General features: G+C 47.2%; 2 protein-coding genes and 2 long non-coding RNA genes across 14 annotated transcripts in view; 3 read left to right on the forward strand and 1 right to left on the reverse strand.

The window, feature by feature from the left end:
- The window catches only part of LOC143270260 (dual E2 ubiquitin-conjugating enzyme/E3 ubiquitin-protein ligase BIRC6-like), a 310,541-nt gene that overhangs the window by 249,035 nt on the left and 41,900 nt on the right, over positions 1-19,606 (forward strand). The gene's annotated exons all lie outside the window — the stretch shown is intronic.
- Positions 1-19,606, reverse strand: part of LOC143270259 (putative Polycomb group protein ASXL2) — a 316,750-nt gene that overhangs the window by 205,958 nt on the left and 91,186 nt on the right. The window lies entirely within an intron of this gene.
- Positions 3,428-15,134, forward strand: LOC143270266 (uncharacterized). The gene is made up of 4 exons (XR_013047399.1): positions 3,428-9,212; positions 9,311-9,355; positions 10,272-11,431; positions 11,597-15,134. It is a non-coding gene; the product is annotated as an uncharacterized LOC143270266 (long non-coding RNA).
- On the forward strand, positions 18,155-19,514 carry LOC143270072 (uncharacterized). Its single transcript, XR_013046967.1, has 2 exons — positions 18,155-18,742; positions 18,875-19,514. It is a non-coding gene; the product is annotated as an uncharacterized LOC143270072 (long non-coding RNA).

A 19,606-nucleotide genomic window follows, 5' to 3' on the forward strand; every position in this document is an offset into this window, starting at 1 on the left:
AACAGGTAGGTGGAGAGAAACTTTGCCTGCATCCTGGTGTACCAAGTGAGTTCCAGGACAGTCAAGGCTACACAGTAAAACCCTATCTTGAAAAACCAAAAAGAAGAGAAGAAGGAGAGGAGGAGGAGGAGAAGGGAGGGAGGGAGGGAGGGAGGGAGGGAGGGAGGGAGGGAGGGAGGGAGGGAAGAAGGGAGGGAGAGAGAGAGAGAGAGAGAGAGAGAGAGAGAGAGAGAGAGAGAGAAAGGAAGGAAGAAAGAAAAGAAAAAAGGAAAGAAAAGAAAAAAGGGAGTGCTTACTGGTTATTTTGTGAAAGACTATGATTTAAATATTAAGAATTTAGAAATATGCCAGATGCACGAAGCCCTATAGTTATGAAACTTGATTCGAATGAACATTGGGGAGTGATTAATAGAAGAGGCAGTATGAGAACTGGTGTTGGAGAACCACATGTGTGGTGCCAGATGCAGTAGTGTTGGGAGGTGAAAGCCAGCCTCAGCCACATACACATGAGGCCAGCCTGGGCCACATGAGGCCATTCCTCAAAAAATGATTACAAGGTCTGGAGACATGGCTGGGCATGAAGAGCACTGGCTGCTCTTCCAGAGGACCCAGGTTCGCTTTCCAGCACCCACATGGCAACCAACAACTATCTACAGCTCCAGTTCCAGGGGTTCTGATGCCCTCTACAAGCTTCTCTGGTCATCCACATGCATTTGGAACATACATACACACACACACACACACACACACACACACACACACACACACACACACAGATTTTTAAAAATCATTCTCAAAACCCCGCTAGTTAGTATGCTCGATTGTGACTGGGTGTGAGCATGTATAAATCACAAAGAAAACCACTCAGAACTTGACATCGGGTTTAGGAGGAAGACAGAGAAGGCAAGGAACTAGAAGAAGAGCAAGGCATGGAACATCCCAGCTAGATTCTATCCATGAAGACATTTCAGCATCTCTCAGCCTGTGGGTAGAGATCCCTTTGACAAATCTCTATCTCCAGGAATATTTGCATTATGATTCACAACAGTAGCACAAATACGATTATGAAGTAGTAATGAAAACAGTTTTACAGTTGAGGGGGATCACCACAGCATGAGGAACTGTATTAAAGGGTCGCGGCATTAGGAAAATTGAGAACCACTTGCGTAGAGGGATGGGGACTTGCAAAGGTCTCACAGCAGAGCAGAGAGTCCCTATGTGCATGGAACAGAGAGAAGCTTTTAGAAAAAGAGTCAAGGGGGCAAAGGGAAGGGGGCATCTGGGAAGATCGGATAAAGAGGGGCGGGCCTGAGGAAGAGGAGGAGATGGGTTTTGGGGAGAACAGAGAACGTACGACACAGTTGTCTTAGAGACAGGAGAAAGCATACGGGGAGAGTGTATCAAGGTTGCTTAGCAGCATACAGAGCCACCTAAGCTGTGTAGTCATTAAACTACGGGCTGGCATGGTGGATGTCGTTCCAAGGGTAAATAAAATGAATGGAAGTTTCTGATGTGGATACTAAAAAATTAACTACCTATCATAACAGGCAGAATATATTGGAATAAAGAAAATTAAGGCAATTTGTTTACTTTTGCTACAGCTGGCAACCTAGAGGAGAGACCAAGAGTATACCATGTGGGGCTGGAGGGATGGACAGTAGGTACAGGTGCTTGCCACCAAGACTGTTGACCTGAGTTCGATCCCAGAATCCATATGATGGGAGGAGAGGACTGATTCCTGCAAGTTGTCCTTTGATCATATGCATGCTGTGGCATGGGCACATGTATACACACACATACATACACACTGAAAAAAAGGGTTAAAAAATCATATACAAAAAATCCCTTAGCCATACACCGCGTCTTCTAATCTTTGATTTAAGATGAAAGGATTTTTGGTTTGGGTTTTTTTGTTGTTGTTGTCGTTGTTGTTTGCTTGATTTGGGGGGGGGGGGAGGGCTGGGGTGGTGGATAGGGTCTCACTATATAGCTCTAGCTGTCCTGGAACTCTCTATATAGACCAGTGAGTTCACTGGCTGGCCTTAAACTCACAGACTCACCTGCCTCTGCCTCCCAAGTGCTGGAACTAAAGGCGTGGGGCATTATCCCTGACTGAAAGGTCTTTCCTCCTTTCTTCTTTTTGTCTTTGTTTTGTTTTCATTGTTGCTGCCTGGTTTTTGTTTGTTGTTTTGTTTTAGATAGAGTCTCGGGACATCCTTGAACTCACTTTGTAGCAAAGAATGACCTTGAACTTCTTTCTGATGTCCATGCCTCCACCTCTTGTGGGAGCCCGTTCTCGGGTTCCTCGTGGCTTTACCCAGCAGGTCCGAATAGAGGATGATCAGGACCACGGGCCTGAGTGCAGGTGTCTGAGATGGTCTGCACTTGGCTGTGCTGGGGGAGGAGGTCTTTTGCTCCACCCCCTTGGCGTCTCTATAAAAACCCTGGGCCAGAGACAGTCGGGGCCCGTTGGAATAGGTTCCAGGCCCTCTCAAGGCTATCCTTTATTTTCTATCTGTTTATCTCTGCGAAATTCTCCGCAATAAATCCTTCTATCTAATATTTCCTGCTGATTGCACTCAAGAAAACTCTAGGGAACCGTGGGGGTGGTGGGTAAACGCCCCACAACCTCTTGAGCATTGGGGTTGCAAGTGTGTACCTCTATGCCCAGTATTATGTAGTGCTAGGATCAAACCTAGGCTTTATGATGCTAGGCAAGCATAGACTGTTTCCCTAAACAAGAGGGTTTTGTTTTTTTTTTTCCCTTAAGATTTATTTATTTACTATGTATACAATGTTCTGTCTGCATGTATGCCTTCAGGCCAAAAGAGGGCACCAGATCTCATTATAGATGATTGTGAGCCACCACATGGTTGTTGGGAATTGAACTCAGGACCTCTGGAAGAGCAGCCAGTGCTTTTAACCTCTGAGCCATTTCTCCGGCCCGCTTAAGGCTTTCTTTGAAAGTGCATTTGTGCGTTTGGATATTTGTAACCTGAGTATCTTTGCACACCTGATACAAAATGTTCTAAGTTTTGCTCCTGTGGTCTAATAAACTGGAAGTAAATCTATTCAGTCTCTGGTAGACCCACTTCCTTGTATTTCAAATACAGGAACTTGGCTCATCTTCATGTGTCCACAAAATTTCCTTTTTTTTTTTTTCCCCCTTTTGAGACAGTTTTGTCATGGAGGTCAGGGTGGCTTAGAATGGGCGATGTAGCCCAGGATTGCTTCTAATTCCTCACTTTCCTGCCTTCATCTCCTGAACGTTGGGACTGCAGGAAATAGCCCTTCATTTTTTTGTGCATGCAGGTAGGTATATGTGCTTGTGTGTGTTCCTGTGTGTGCATGCAGGTAGGTATATGTGCTTGTGTGTGTTCCTGTGTGTGCATGCAGGTAGGTATATGTGCTTGTGTGTGTTCCTGTGTGTGCATGCAGGTAGGTATATGTGCTTGTGTGTGTTCCTGTGTGTGCATGCAGGTAGGTATATGTGCTTGTGTGTGTTCCTGTGTGTGCATGCAGGTAGGTATATGTGCTTGTGTGTGTTCCTGTGTGTGCATGCAGGTAGGTATATGTGCTTGTGTGTGTTCCTGTGGAGATCAGAGGTCATTCCTCAAGTGCCATCCACCTTGTTTTTTAAACCGAGTCTCTCATTGCCCTGAAGCTTGCTGATTAGGCTAGGCTGGTTGGCCAGCGCCCCAAGGATACACTGTCTCAGCCGCCACAGTCACCTGGCCTGGTTTGTTTATGTGAGTGCTGAGAATTGAGCTCAAGTTTTTATGCTTGTGGCAAACCTTGAGCAACTATGCTATCTACCTAGTCCTCCACGCCGCTAATATTTTTATTAATTAATTATTAATTAATCATTTTTTGAGATAGGGTCTTACTATGTAGTCCTGACTCTGTCCTGGAACTCACTCTGTAGACCAGGCTAGACTCGAACTCACAGAGATCCACCAGCCTCTGCCTCTTGAGTGCTGGGATTAAAGGCGTGTGCTGCTGACAGGCCTGGCCTCTCTTTTTATCTTTTTTTGAGTGCTCAGAAAATGTATTCTGGTAACCTTCCAAGATACTCTGAAATGTCAGTTCACAACATTTGGTACCAGGGAACAAGTCTGGACCCTAGGACAGCACATCTATTGTACTCTCCCTTATAAAGTGGTAATGGAGGAATTCACCCCGAGAGGTCCTGACATTCCATCTCATTGAATGTCTTTAGAAAAATTCTTCTCAGATGGCTTAGAGGTTAAGAGCACTGACTGCTCTTCCAGAGGTCCTGAGTTCAATTCCCAGCAACAACATGGTGGCTCACAACCATCTGTAATGAGATCTGGTGCCCTCTTCTGGCCTGCAGTCATACATGCAGGCAGAACACTGTATACATAATAAATAAATAAATCTTCTAAAAAGAAAAGAAAAGAAAAATCCTTCTCTAAGCTTTGGAAGTCCTGAGAACAGGAAAGCATTGATTTGGAGCAGAGCGAAGTCGGTGTGAGCAGAACAGGACGAACTTGAACATAAATCATGTCATCACCATCACGAGGTTCCCTCTCAGCTGCCTTCCGCATTTGGGTCTCTAGGCAGACCTGGTCCTGAAACTGTCTAAAACCTTCGGGCCAGCAGACTGTGATCAGTGGCATTGCTGACCCAATTTGTCTGCTTGGAGGTGGGGCCTGCCACTATTTGGTGTCCAGGTTTATACCAAACTCTTCCTCATACACTGTCCCTTTCACTCCCGACAAGAGCTCTCCATCAGGGCTGGAGAGATGGCTCACCGGTTAAGAGCCTTTGTCGTGCTTGAAGAGGCCTCAAATTCGGTTCCCAGCATACTGAGCAGCTCCTGCCTGCCCCTCCAGCTCCAGGGGATCCGACACCTCTGGCCTCCTTGGGCACCTGCACTCAGGTGCACATACCCATATATAATTAAAAATAATAAAATAAAAATCTGTATAAAGCCAGGTACTGTGGTGCTCACCTTTGACCCCAGCACTCAGAAGGCAGGAACAGGCAGATCTCTGAGTTCAAGGCCATCCTGATCCGCATAGCAAGACCCAGACCAGCCAGATAACTCAGAGGTTAAAGTGTGTGCTGCTCTTGCAGAGGACCTGGGTTCGATGCCCAGCACCCACACCAGTTAACTCACAACTGTCTGTCCCTCCAGTTCCAGGGGATCCGACACCTCTGGCCTCCTGGGACACCTGCACATACATGAACACAGGCACACACACATACATACCCAGAATTAGAACTACAACAAATCCTCAGAGAGAGGGAGAGAGACTAGTGAGGAGTCTGGGAAGGGATGAGAGGGGCCACAGCAGCCAGGGAACAGAGAGCAACAACAAGCTCAAGCAATATGGGGAGATGGGGAGAGCTAGACTTGGATCTAACCACAGGCCATCAGCTGTGAGCACTTGCTCTCACACAGGTAGCGAGGTGGGAAAGAACAAGATCAGACCCAAAGTCAGAGGTTCTGATAGACCCACCCCGGCGCTCTACATTGTCGCGTCTGTCCTATCCCCTCTCCCCGCCCCCAGGGGTGGCATGGCTCCTGGAGCTATATCCGTCCAGAGTTCTTGGCTCCTCACAGGGGTCTCTTTCTCTCCAGTCTTCACTCCACACAGTGGTTTTTGGTTTTGTTTGTTTGTTTGTTTTGTTTCAAGACAAAGTCTTAGTAGGTAGTCCAGGTTCACCTCAAACTCACAGCAGTCCTCCTGTCTCAGACTTCTGAGTCCACATGTTTCTAAGCTGCAGAAAAAGAGGTTCTGAGGTTGTAGCAAATGTGTCAGGTCCCAGTCATATCTGCCCAGCACCCAAGTTCCTGTATTTGCTGACAACCCCTTCCCGAAAGCATGAATGCTCTGTCTGAAAGGGTTTCCTGTTGACCAGAGAATGTTGGACTCATTCACAGGGCAGACCAGAAGAGCCAAGGTGTTAATGTCCTCAACAGCAATCACCAAGCAATAAACAATGCCCAGAGCTTCTGTGGACATACATATTTCAGTTGCTTATCACTGGCAACAAACCTAACCCGAATCAAGTGTCTTTTGACAACCATTGTTGTTTCTTTGTTGGGCAAAGTATTGCTCACCTGTGACCCCGGCACAAAATCAAATACAGTGAGGTCTTGGGGAACGTTAAGCAAGGTAATCATAAGACCTTCTTTTACTCTCTTTCCCCCAGAGAAGATCAAGCTTGCTTCAAATGCACTGTGGAGACCAGGTTGGCATCCAACTTTTCCAATCCTTCTGCCTCTATCTCATGAATGCTGGGATTACAGGTATATACCATGATGCCCAGACTTTTTTTTTTCCCTCCCCCCTTCAGGATTTGATAGCCCAAGCTAAACTGAAATTCACTGTGTAGCCCAGGCTGGCCTCAAACTTACTGTGATCCTCTACCCTCAGCCTCCCATTTGTACCATCATTATAAATGGCTTGTGTTTCATTTTATTTATTTTATACAGGATCTCATGTAGCTCAAGCTAGCCCCAAACTTGATATGTTAGCCAAGCATGACCTTGGATTTCTGATCCTCCTGCCTCTGCTTCCTCAGTACTGGGGATGGAAACCAGGGCTTCATGCAAACTAGGCAAGTACTCTACCAATTGAACGACATTCTCAGCCCATAGTCCACAATTTAAATATATTTTGCTATAACATCTCCTTTTTTTTTTCCTTTTTGAAATTGGTTCTCAAAAGAAAAGAGGAAGAAGAAAAGAAGAAGAAGAAGAAGAAGAAGAAGAAGAAGAAGAAGAAGAAGAAGAAGAAGAAGAAGAAGAAGAAGAAGAAGAAGAAGAAGAAAAACAGGATCTTACTATGTAGCTTTAGCTGGCCTGGAACTCATAGACCAGGCTAGCCTCAAACTCTTAGAGATCTACCTGCATCTGCCTCCCAAGTGCCTAGCTATAGTGTGTTATTCTATGGAGGACAGCATTGATGGGCTGAATGAGAGGGACAGACCAGGGAGTAAAAGCAACAGTAGACGCTAAGAGACCATTTAGGAGGTTCTTGCAGTATTCTGCTCAAGATTTAACGGGGAAGTCAACTGTATCGGTGCACACTAATCCCAGCACCTGGGAAGCAGAGGCAAGTGTATTATCACAAGTTCAAGGCCAGCCTGTCTACATAGGAAAAAATGCCATACCAACCAAGGCTGTAAATGGAGGACTCATTATTATTATTGTTGTTGTTGTTATTATTATTATTATTATTATTATTTTGGTTTTTTGAGACATTATTTTTTTTAAAAAAAAATACTATTTTGGGGGCACTGGGGAGATGGCTCAGCAGTTAAGACCTCTTGAAGAGGACTCAGGTTTGATTTCTAGCATCTACATGGTAGCTAACAGCTGTCCTTAATCCCAGTTTCAGAGGATTCAACAGGTTCATACACATACATGCATGCAGGCAAAACATTCATACACATAACGTAAAATAAATATATCTAAAAAGTTTTAAAGGAAAAGGGGCTAGAGAGATGGCTCAGTGGTTAAGAGCACTGACTGTTCTTCCAGAAGACCTGGGTTCAATTCCCAGCACCCACATGGCAGCTCACAACTATCTCTGACTCCAGTTTCAGGGGATCTGACACCTTCGTACCAACACACATAAAATAAAGTTAAATAAATTATTTTTTTAAAATTTTTTAAGAAAAAAGAAAAAAAAAATTAATGGAAAAAAAGGTAGTTGGCTGTGAACCTGGTGAAAAATAGCCATGCTGAGTGAGTATAACTGAGACATGGAGACTATTTTTGCTAAAAGCAGGCTGCTCATTGGGCCCTGTAAATATCTGAGTAGCTAAAAAAAAAAAAAAAAAAAAAAAAAAAAAAAAAAAAAAAAAAAAAAAAGATTAAAAACATGAGTACATATACCTTTATTTTGTATGTCTCCCTTGCTCTGAGTCATTCACTCACTCCAGCAATCACCTTGGATCCCAGGAACAGGTCTGATGGCCAAGTGTCTTGTGACAAGACAAATCTATTCCCCACACAGTGATGTCTCCTCTCTCCTCGTTTATTGTCAAGCCAGGATCTCAGGTATCCCAAGCTGGCCTTGAGTTCACTATGTAGCCAAGGATGGTCTTGAACTCCTGATCCTCTGCCTGTGTTGTCTAAGTGTTCCATCCCTCCCAGTTTTATGTGCCGCTGAAGATCAAACCCAGGGCCTTGCGAATGCCAGGCAACTCAACATACTAAGTTACCTCTCAGCTTTTTCCCCCCTAATTTTCACCATTATTCTTTTTGTTTTGTTTTGGGTCTGGACCCGATTTGTTGGGACCCCCAGAGTGGAATCTGCCTTAGGACTCGAGTTACTCCAGGACTTGCTGCCTAAAGCATTGTTAACAAATACAAGGCCTTTCACATTGTGGTCATTTAATAATCAGTGAATGAATGCTGCTCCCTTCCTTGCTGAAATGCCATGATCATATCTTTCACTCTACTGATGAAATGAGGAATATTGTAAATCATTCTCTGCAACTGGATTCCATTTTCTAGTTGATAACAAGTCTTTTGTATAGGTGCTTCTGGGTGTGGGTGGATATGTTCATTGGGGGTTTTTGCTTGTGTGTGTGTGTGTGTGTGTGTGTGTGCGTGTGCGTGTGCGTGTGCGCGTGCGCGCGCGTGTACGCATGTGTGTTTAATATTATATCCCACCCTTATTCTCTAGTTCACTTTTTAAACATCTTACTCCCTCTCCCTCTTCACCCTCTTTCATCCCCACCCAGAGTAATGGAAGAGTTTTCCAGAAGCTCCTCTGAATAATTTTCCTTTGTAAAGCAAATTGAGTGGTGGTGGACTCAAGCTCCTCGCTCTGGAGACTGGAGGTGTAGGGTTGGTTGATATCCAGGGCCTCCAGTTGGTGGGAGAGGTGAACCGTGCGTGCTTTGAGTGATGAGGGCACCAGACACGGAGAGCCATAATCACTTTATCCCATTCAGGCTCTGCCCCGACTCCTTTTTCATTTTTTTTTTTTTTCAGCCCTAACTGGAACAAAACGCAATCAACATATGTACTTAATTTGACAAGGAGAAAGGGCCACGAACAACTGTAAATTGTCACAACAGCGGCAGCTAGCAGCCTTGATGTCTGCGGTAACAAAGAAGAGAGAGCAGTCTGCTTTGCACATCAAAGGGGACCGTCACATCCCTCAACTGAGGATGCGCATGAGGTGTGGAAGAGGGTATCTGAAGCAGGAATCATTGCTTCCAGGGTGAGCAAAACATCCAGAATCCCCGTGGAGAGAGGGAGTTTGCCACTGAGTAGCAAGATAAATAATAAGAGCAGATCACGTTTTTTCTTTCTTTCTAGAGATGACATTCATGAAATTCCTGCATCAGCCAAGAGAGTTTGGAGGTCAGTTTTAACTAGCTTTGCTGCCAGGTCTTGGAGGCCTGGAGTGGGGGCCCCTGAACCCCGACTTCCTCCTGCTGAGCGTTTTCTCAATCCAAGGCCACTCCACTTTCCTCTGTGCAACGTCCTTTCTCGGAGATGCAGTTTGTGTGTGACTCTCTAGATAGCCTTCGTGTGCGTGTGCATGTGCGTGTGTCTCCTTTGTGTGTATGCAGGAGGCATGGGTGTGCACCCATGGAGGCTAGAGGTCATTGGAGGGTACCTCCTTCTTTGACTCGCCACCCTTAGTGGTTGAGATGCGATCTCGCTGAACCTGGAGCTGACTGATGGGCTGGCCTGGCTGGCCAGGAAGTCCCCTGGGATCCTCCTTTCTCCAATCCCAACTCTAGGATTACAGGTGCATGTAGCCATGCCTGCTTTTTTTATGCGGGCACTGAGACTCAAACTCAGGTCCTCATGCTTGCCCGAGCAGTTTACCTACTGAACCACCTCCCAGCCCTAGATAGCTTTCTGACATCTTTCTTTCTTTCCTTGGGGGATGTTCTGTAAGGCAAATGTGTTAATAAATAAAACACTGATTGGCCAGTAGCCAGACAGGAAGTATAGGCGGGACTAACAGAGAAGAGAATTGAGGGTACAGGAAGGGAAGAGACTGTCTGGAGCCGCCACCAGGACAAGGAAGATGTAAGGTACCAGTAAGCCACGAGCCTCGTGGCAAAGTATAGATTAATAGAAATGGGCTAAATATGAGTAAGAGCTAGACAATGATAGGCCTGAGCTAATGGCCAAGCAGTTTAAATAATATAAGCGTCTGTATGTTTATTTTATAAGTGGGTTAAGGGACTGCCGGGGCTTGGCGGGACCCGGAGAGAAAACTCCAGCTACACGTGTTTATGGGTGTGTATCTCTCTGTGTGTAGGTGAATGCAAGTGCCCTGGGAAGAAAATATCAAAATCCCTGGAGCTGGAATCGTAAGTTGTAAGTTGTAAGTTGTAAGGCACTTGATGTGGGTGCTGGGAACCAAACTTGGCTCCTCCACAAAAACAGTCTCTCCAGCCCCACACTGATTGGTTTTCTTGAAACAGGGTCTCACTGTATAGCTCCAGTTCACCTGCAACTCGCTATGTAGATCAGTTTTACCCTCAACTGGCAATGATCCTGCTTCTGCCTTCCTAATGCTGGGATTCCAGGTGTGGGCCACTGTGCCCTACTGAAGTTAATCATTTCACTGCAGGTAGCCCTTGAACCACACTGTAAGAAAAACAGCCATGGGACTAAAATAAGCACACATTAGACTTTTCTTAAGCTAGACTGCATCGTGGACTCAGTGGTCAAGAGCACCAGCTGTGGGGCAAGAGCGATGTCTCAGTGGATAAAAACACTTGTTCTTGCAGAGGTCCAGGAGGCAAGTACCCCCATTAGATAGCTCACAATCTCCCGTCACTCCAGTGCTGGGAAATCTGATGCCCTCTGGCCTCCTGGGTATCTGCATGGACATGGTACATATAGATGTGTGCCAACACACATATACATGGATAAAAATAACAACTCTTTAAAATATAATAATGATAATGATAATAATAATAATAATAATAATAATAATAATAATAATAAACATCAGTTGTAGACTAGTATGATGGCTCAGCAGGTAAAGGTGCTTTGCTGCCCAACCTGCTGTCCTGGGTTCCATCCCCAGGACCCACATGTTGGGAGAGAAACAATTTCCTCATATTGTCTTCTGAACTCCATGCGCGCATGCGCGCACGCGCGCGCATACACACACGCACACACACACACACACACACACACACACACACACACACACACACACACACAAACACACACACCAAACTGGCTGTCCAGAGCCTTATTCACCCCCTCCACTACATCCATCATCTTCTTCACTTGTTTATGTGTTTGTTTCCAAAGCTGAGCATCAAACCTCAGCTAAGCGCCCGCCAGCACGGAGCCCCACTCAGGGGCAGCTAGCCTCAGCCACCATGTACTTCTGAGGATGCCTTGATCCCTCCTACTTCACAACCACCCGTTCACACGGAGGCAGCGCTGTGACTCTTGGGGGTAGGTCTTGTCCACACATCGTCGCGTCCCCCACCTCTGACCCAAACCTCTCAGCTAGTCCTATTCCCGCCAAGACCGAGATTCCGTCTCTCTGGCACCCGTGGCAGGACCACACCAGACGGACGGAAGCTACCGGCGGATTCATTTTCTCCTATACTCATGTAGGGAGCCATCGTGGTCCTCGGTACCCGTGGGCTGGAGAGGCGGCATGCCAAGGAGGAAAAATGCGGGTTTGAGGTGAGGAAGATGAGCTCCATCACTAGGTGGACAGGTACCCATTTCCCCAACTTGCTTCGGAAGGAAGGAGTACTCAGACTTTTGTGTGTTAAGTGGTATGGTCTCAAACCCAGGACAAATGGTTGAGGTGCCCATTAACATATCAAAGTGGACTCTGGATGCCAAGTTCTCCCAGCATCCCTCAGTCTTTACCCATTACAGGGCCCTCCTGACTGGCATGCCCCCGCCCCCCAACTCTCCAGTTACCTCCCCACACTCCTCTGGCTCCTATATAACTCAGCCAATTCCGCTATCCCACTATCCCTGCCAGCCTCCTGGCCCAGGCGGCTCCTCTCCCCTCCCCTCTCCTCCCATGTCCTGGCTCAGGCTTGTGTTTACTCTGGATTCTCCCAGATGTCTCCATAACTGCCTATGTTTTCCCTCATATCTAGAATAAACCCCCTCCACTGGACCTAGGAGCAATCATGTCCTTCCTTTTTCATTTCTTTTTCTTTTTCTTTTGGTTTTTCAAGACAGGGTTTCTCTGTGTAGCTTTGGAGCCTGTCCTGGAACTCGCTCTGTAGCCCAGCCTGGCCTCGAACGCACAGAGATCCGCCTGCCTCTGCCTCCCGAGTGCTGGGATTAAAGGCGTGCGCCACCACCGCCCGGCCTTGGACCTTATTTTAGAGTGCGCATGTGTGGATTCCTTGCCATCGACGTGGAGGTCAGAGGGTAGCTTGCAGGCATCGATTCTCTCTCCACACTACGTGTGGATCCCTGGGGATACAATCAGGCTGTCAGCTCTGGCAGCAGGCACTTTTACTCACTGAGCAATCCTACCAGCCCTGGCCTAGTAATTATCTTTTTCTTTCCTTCCATGCCAGGGATGGAACTGAGTGTGGTGATTGATATGTTGTGGACCCTAATAAACTTGCCCGAGGATCAGAGGACAGAGCCAGCCCCTAGATTAGACACAGAGGTCAGACACTGGTGGCACACACCTTTTTTTTGTTTTGTTTTGTTTTCCAAGACAGGGTTTCTCTGTGTAGCTTTGCGCCTTTCCTGGAACTCGCTTTGTAGACCAGGCTGGCCTCGAACTCACAGAGATCCACCTGGCTCTGCCTCCCGAGTGCTGGGATTAAAGGCGTGGGCCACCACCACCGCCCGACGGTGGCACACACCTTTAATCCCAGTACTGGGAAGCACACACGCCTTTAATCCCAAGAAGTGACGGCAGGGCAGAGGAAGGTGTATAAGGCGTGAGGAAACAGGAACTAAAGTAGTTCAGCTGAGACCCCTTCCGGTGAAGACTCAGAGGATTTCAGTCAGAGGATGCGTGGAGTTGGTGAGGTAACAGGGGGTGGCTGCGGCTGGCTGGCTCTGTTTCTCTGCTCCTCAAGGCAAGCTTTATTAGGGTGCACAGTGTATCACCACAACCGAAAGCCTTGAACACGCTACACAAGCACCCTGTACAGCCAACCTCGTCCCCCAGCTGCAACAGGTAACTTTTCATCGAGCAATCGTTTCTTCTCCAGTGGGCCGATCGATGCACGGGATCTCCAAATACTTTTAAGCCCTTGCTGAAGAAGCGAGAGAGAAAGGCAAAAATGAAAAGCGAACATGAGACAGAGAGGCCAAAGGAAGAGAAGCAGGCAGTCGACGACTCCGCAGTGACACTCATTCCTTTATTGTCAACTGTGTTCATCTCGACAGGGCTGAGGCCTGCAGGCTGCCGGCAGCACCTCGCCGGGGTGCATTTCAACTGAACAGAAAGGCTCCGTCCTAATCCAAGGGGACAGAGGCTCGGGTTTTATATATATATTTGTATTTATATATTTATATAGTACATATGTCCCAGACAGTCGTATGTATAGAGTGACAAGAACGGGCCACTTTGTACCTTTAAAGACCATAGCAACAGACATGGAAATTTGGTCCTTATTAAGGCCCTTACTTTATCAATCAAATGTCTGATACATTAAAAAAAAGTGGGGGGGACAGACTGAGACCCAGGACCTCTGGTGGCTCTGTCCCTAGGGTATCTTACATTGCATGTAGCGCCCCCTGCACAGGTAAACACGCACAAACACACACGCACACAAACACACATATACAATACCACAGGCGGGGGCTCCTCCTCTGACCACACCTTGGGCCTAGCCCTCAGGCTGGGGTGCTGAAGTGGGGTCTATTGTGCTATAAGACTGTGAGGGACAAGGGACTCAGACAATGTGGAGTCAGTGTGTCCAGGTGATGAGTGGGGTGGTACATGCAGCTTCATCTACAAATGGCAACGCGGTTAGGGGGAGGTCCCGCGCTGCCCAGGTCACATGGGGAGATTCCTACACACAACTCCTGCCCCAGATACAGCTAAACCTCTGATCCGAATCCTGAGTGTCAAATAATCACAGGGCTCTGCTGGAAAGCTAAGATTGCCTTGAAGGTCAGACAGCCAAGAGGCCCAAGGGTCTAGTCCAGCAGAACAATAGAAAAAACACAACAGTGGAATTAAAGCAAGTGATCCTCAGCCGGGCGGTGGTGGCTCTCGCCTTTAATCCCAGCACCCGGGAGACAGAGCCAGGCGGATCTCTGTGAGTTCGAGGCCAGCCTGGTCTACAGAATGAGAACCAGGACAGGCACCAAAAAACTACACGGAGAAACCCTGTCTCGAAAAAACAAAAAAAAAAAAAAAAAAAAAAAAAAAAAATGCAAGTGATCCTCGGAGGAGAACGTGATTGGTGTCAGAAGAGCTTAATTCCCAGAGAAGAGAATGGTCCACTGCCCTTTGCCACACACAAAACTTGCAGCAGATCTATCAGCTTCATGCATTACATAAATCACAGACCCGCGCATAAGCCAGGGAAAGGGACTCCCAACATTAGGGCACCTGAAATCCTAACTTCCTGTTCGCTCGCACCACTGAAATGACCCCTTACCACCCACCAAAATATACATCTTGAAAATAAATCAACATATTTGGCAGTATGATCCTTACTAGTAAGAGAATTTAGTTAATTTTTCAACCAATAGATAATAAAGTAGTAAACTGTTCAATGCTGACGGCAGAAATGACAATTCCTAATCCAAGAAATGGTGTGCTCATCAACATCTTTTGAGTAGCTCCAAGGCTTGAAAAAGATTAGATATAGGGCTAGGCATAGTGGTACACGCCTGTAATCCCAGCACTCTGGAGGCACAGGCAGGAAAATGGCTGCAAGTTTCAGACCAGCCTGGTCTACACAGTGAGTTCCAAGCCAGCCAGGGCTACACAGGGAGACCCTGTCTCAACATGAAACAAAGCAAACCAAAACAACAGAAACAGAGGATCATGGACGTTCCCTAGAGACACATCCAAGAAAGCAATTAGGGAAGGAATGTAAGTTTGTTGTAGGATAAATAGAACTGGATAAATTTAACTTAAATTTAAATATTTAAATTATTATTTATTTTCTCTCTCTCTCTCTCTCTCTCTCTCTTTTTTTTTTTTTTTTTTTTTTTTTTTTTTTTTTTTTTGCTATGGCGCCAAGGAAGATCTTAAACTTCTGATCTGCCTACCTCCATCTCCCAGGTGCTGGGATTAAAGGTATGCATGCACCACCATACTCAGTTTAAACCTGAATGTAAGAAATGTATTTAATCTTTAGTTATTTGTAGGTCTGTGTCTGTAGGTGGGTATGTGCATGTGTGTGCAGGTCACTGCAGAGGCCAGAAGAGGGCGCCAGATCCCCTGGAGCTGCCTAATGCAGATGTTGGGAACTCAACTTGGGTCCCTCTGGAAGAGCAGCAAGTGCTGTCAATCATGGAACCATCTCTCCAGCTTTGATTTATTTATTTTTTTTTTGAAATAAAGTTTCCTTATATAGAATGGGCTATCCTCATTGGCAATTTTCCTGCCTCAACCTGAGTGACTATAAGCAACTTTGTGGGACTGCATATATATAAAAGCATTTTAAAAATAAAAACTGGGTATCACAGCTCACATCTATAATCCCAGCACTTGGGAAGCCATAGCAGGAGTGCCTGAAATTTGAGGCAAGGGCGGGCCACATAGCAAGCGGATACTAGTAGCAGGCGAGGGCTACACAGAAAGGCCCTACCGAGAGAGAGAGAGAGAGAGAGAGAGAGAGAGAGAGAGAGAGAGAGAGACAGAGACAGAGACAGAGACAGAGACAGACAGAGAGAGACAGAGAGAGAAAGAGAGAGAAAGAGGAGAGTTAGAGATAGCTCAGCAATTAAGAGCACATATTGCTCTTCCTGAAGACCTGAGTTCAATTCCCAGCACTCACAACCACCTGTAACTCCAGCTCCAAGGGGGTCCATGCCTCTGGCCTCTGCATCCATGTATACAGACACACATCATTTCAAAATAATAAAAATCAATCTTAAAAAAATACGTTTTATCTTGCATGTAAAAAATAAAGGTCAATGAAAATTAACTTTTTAAAATAGAAATTTACTTATCACTTGCAATACCTGGAGACATTTTGGGCTGTCACAGAGGAAGGTGAGGAAGAGCTGGTCCACACAAGTAGTCAAGAATGGATCAAGTTTCAACAAAACAGTGTCCCTCCCCAAGATGTGACTAAGAAATAGGGGTAATAGGTAAATCTGGCAAAGATTGTGCCTGGGTGTGTTTCTTGTACTAGCTGGAGGGAAAAGCGAAGGATTTTGCTATCTGTATTTAGTAAGGGACAGAATGACACTGATTCTTTCCACTGTGGACTGAGATCGGACAGCTTAAGGGAACAGTGACCAAGGCCACTGTGAGGAAGCCACACCTCCCATGAGGACAGGCAGTTTGTTCACCAAAGGAACTTCTTGGAGGAGACGGAAACAAAGGGACCCGAGGGGGACTTCCCTTGTTGACAGTCCATGCTGTTCCACACCGCTCTGTTTCCTGCAGGTCTCATGGTGGCCAAAACTGCTTGGTTCACAATTCCCAGTACAAGGGTGGAGAGGGCTGGTAATGAAGTGGAGTTGGGGAAGCCATGAGTTCTTGCCGTGAGCCCGGGGATGAGTCTCGGTGAGGCTACTGAAAGTCCTTGGGGAAGAAACCTGGAGGCTGGAAGAGTCTGGGACCCAGAAAGAGGCGAGCGAGGCTTAGTCCACCAGAAGTGCCGGCCCAATGCCATTAGGCTATCGCTTGCCCTCCACGGACACCAGCAGTTTCCCAGCCCCAGAAAGTGGTGTCACGGGCTGCTCACCGTCAGACCAGAAGATGGAGACTATGGAATGGACGGGTAAAGGAAGTACTGTCTTCTCAGGCACTAGGCATCTTCCCTTCTGGAGGCAGCTGACATGAGGAGGAGCTTTGGGGCCTGACTGAGGTGTCTACCCAGTCAGAAGAAGGAGGCAGGCCCAGGCAGCTCAGGCGAGGGGATCTCTCCTCACTAACCAAGCTCCATGAATAAATAACATGAATTAAATAAAGGAGACACGGAAAACCAGCAGAGGCACCATCTGCCAGTTTCTCACCCCTTCACACACACTGGTATACACACATACACACACGCGCGCGCACACACACACACACACACACATGCATACATACCACGCACACGCACCAAGCATCAGATGCGATGAGTCAGGGTTGGCTGCCCTGTCCTAGGAGTCTGTATGATGGGCAGCCTGACTGAAGGCTGTCAGTCATGGTCTACCACTGCTGCGGGGTGCAGAGGAGCGGAGGCCGTGGAGGCATGAGCGGTGGCAGGTGGGGTCCGCTGAGGACTCTGGCACCTGGAGACAAATCAAAGGAGAGATCAGAAAACAGAGGACAGAAATTCAAGGTTTTTCCTCTCTCTCTCTCTCTCTCTCCCTCTCCCTCTCCCTCTCCCTCCCCCTCTCCCTCTCTCTCTTTTGGTTTTTTGAGACAGGGTTTCTTGTGTACCTTTGCGCCTTTCCTGGAACTCACTCTGTAGCCCAGGCTGGCCTCGAACTCACAGAGATCCGCCTGCCTCTGCCTCCCGAGTGCTGGGATTAAAGGCGTGCACCACCACCGCCCCGGCCCCACGCTCTCTTTTAGTTGCCACTCAAACCCTCTCCAGCCTTGACCAACCCAGGCACTCCCCCTGCATCCTAAAGTCCAGGGCTCACTTTCACCACAGTGGCACTAACCAGGATCTTGACTTTCGCACCTTCCACGTCGAAAGTGTGAGTGAGCTACAGAGTGAGTTCCAGGAAAGGCGCAAAGGTACACAAGAAACCCTGTCTCAAAAAACCAAAAGAGGCCGGGCGGTGGTGGTGCACGCCTTTAATCCCAGCACTCGGGAGGCAGAGGCAGGCGGATCTCTGTGAGTTCGAGGCCAGCCTGGTCTACAAAGCGAGTTCCAGGAAAGGCGCAAAGCTACACAGAGAAACCCTGTCTCGAAAAACCCAAAAAAAAAAAAAAAAAAAAAAAAAAAAAAAAAAAAAAACCAAAAGAGAGAGAGGGAGAGGGGGAGGGAGAGGGAGAGAGAGAGAGAGAGAGAGAGAGAGAGAGAGAGAGAGAGAGAGAGAGGAGAGGAGAGGAAAAACCTTGAATTTCTGTCCTCTGTTTTCTGATCTCTCCTTTGATTTGTCTCCAGGTGCCAGAGTCCTCAGCGGACCCCATCTGCCACCGCTCATGCCTCCACGGCCTCCGCTCCTCTGCACCCCGCAGCAGTGGTAGACCATGACTGACAGCCTTCAGTCAGGCTGCCCATCATACAGACTCCTAGGACAGGGCAGCCAACCCTGACTCATCGCATCTGATGCTTGGTGCGTGTGAGTGGTATGTATGCATGTGTGTGTGTGTGTGTGTGCGCGCGCGCGTGTGTGTATGTGTGTATACCAGTGTGTGTGAAGGGGTGAGAAACTGGCAGATGGTGCCTCTGCTGGTTTTCCGTGTCTCCTTTATTTAATTCATGTTATTTATTCATGGAGCTTGGTTAGTGAGGAGAGATCCCCTCGCCTGAGCTGCCTGGGCCTGCCTCCTTCTTCTGACTGGGTAGACACCTCAGTCAGGCCCCAAAGCTCCTCCTCATGTCAGCTGCCTCCAGAAGGGAAGATGCCTAGTGCCTGAGAAGACAGTACTTCCTTTACCCGTCCATTCCATAGTCTCCATCTTCTGGTCTGACGGTGAGCAGCCCGTGACACCACTTTCTGGGGCTGGGAAACTGCTGGTGTCCGTGGAGGGCAAGCGATAGCCTAATGGCATTGGGCCGGCACTTCTGGTGGACTAAGCCTCGCTCGCCTCTTTCTGGGTCCCAGACTCTTCCAGCCTCCAGGTTTCTTCCCCAAGGACTTTCAGTAGCCTCACCGAGACTCATCCCCGGGCTCACGGCAAGAACTCATGGCTTCCCCAACTCCACTTCATTACCAGCCCTCTCCACCCTTGTACTGGGAATTGTGAACCAAGCAGTTGTGGCCACCATGAGACCTGCAGGAAACAGAGCGGTGTGGAACAGCATGGACTGTCAACAAGGGAAGTCCCCCTCGGGTCCCTTTGTTTCCGTCTCCTCCAAGAAGTTCCTTTGGTGAACAAACTGCCTGTCCTCATGGGAGGTGTGGCTTCCTCACAGTGGCCTTGGTCACTGTTCCCTGAAGCTGTCCGATCTCAGTCCACAGTGGAAAGAATCAGTGTCATTCTGTCCCTTACTAAATACAGATAGCAAAATCCTTCGCTTTTCCCTCCAGCTAGTACAAGAAACACACCCAGGCACAATCTTTGCCAGATTTACCTATTACCCCTATTTCTTAGTCACATCTTGGGGAGGGACACTGTTTTGTTGAAACTTGATCCATTCTTGACTACTTGTGTGGACCGGCTCTTCCTCACCTTCCTCTGTGACAGCCCAAAATGTCTCCAGGTATTGCAAGTGATAAGTAAATTTCTATTTTAAAAAGTTAATTTTCATTGACCTTTATTTTTTACATGCAAGATAAAACGTATTTTTTTAAGATTGATTTTTATTATTTTGAAATGATGTGTGTCTGTATACA

This window comes from Peromyscus maniculatus, chromosome 22, assembly GCF_049852395.1.
Source record: "Peromyscus maniculatus bairdii isolate BWxNUB_F1_BW_parent chromosome 22, HU_Pman_BW_mat_3.1, whole genome shotgun sequence".
In the NCBI taxonomy this organism is placed as follows: Eukaryota; Metazoa; Chordata; class Mammalia; order Rodentia; family Cricetidae; genus Peromyscus; species Peromyscus maniculatus.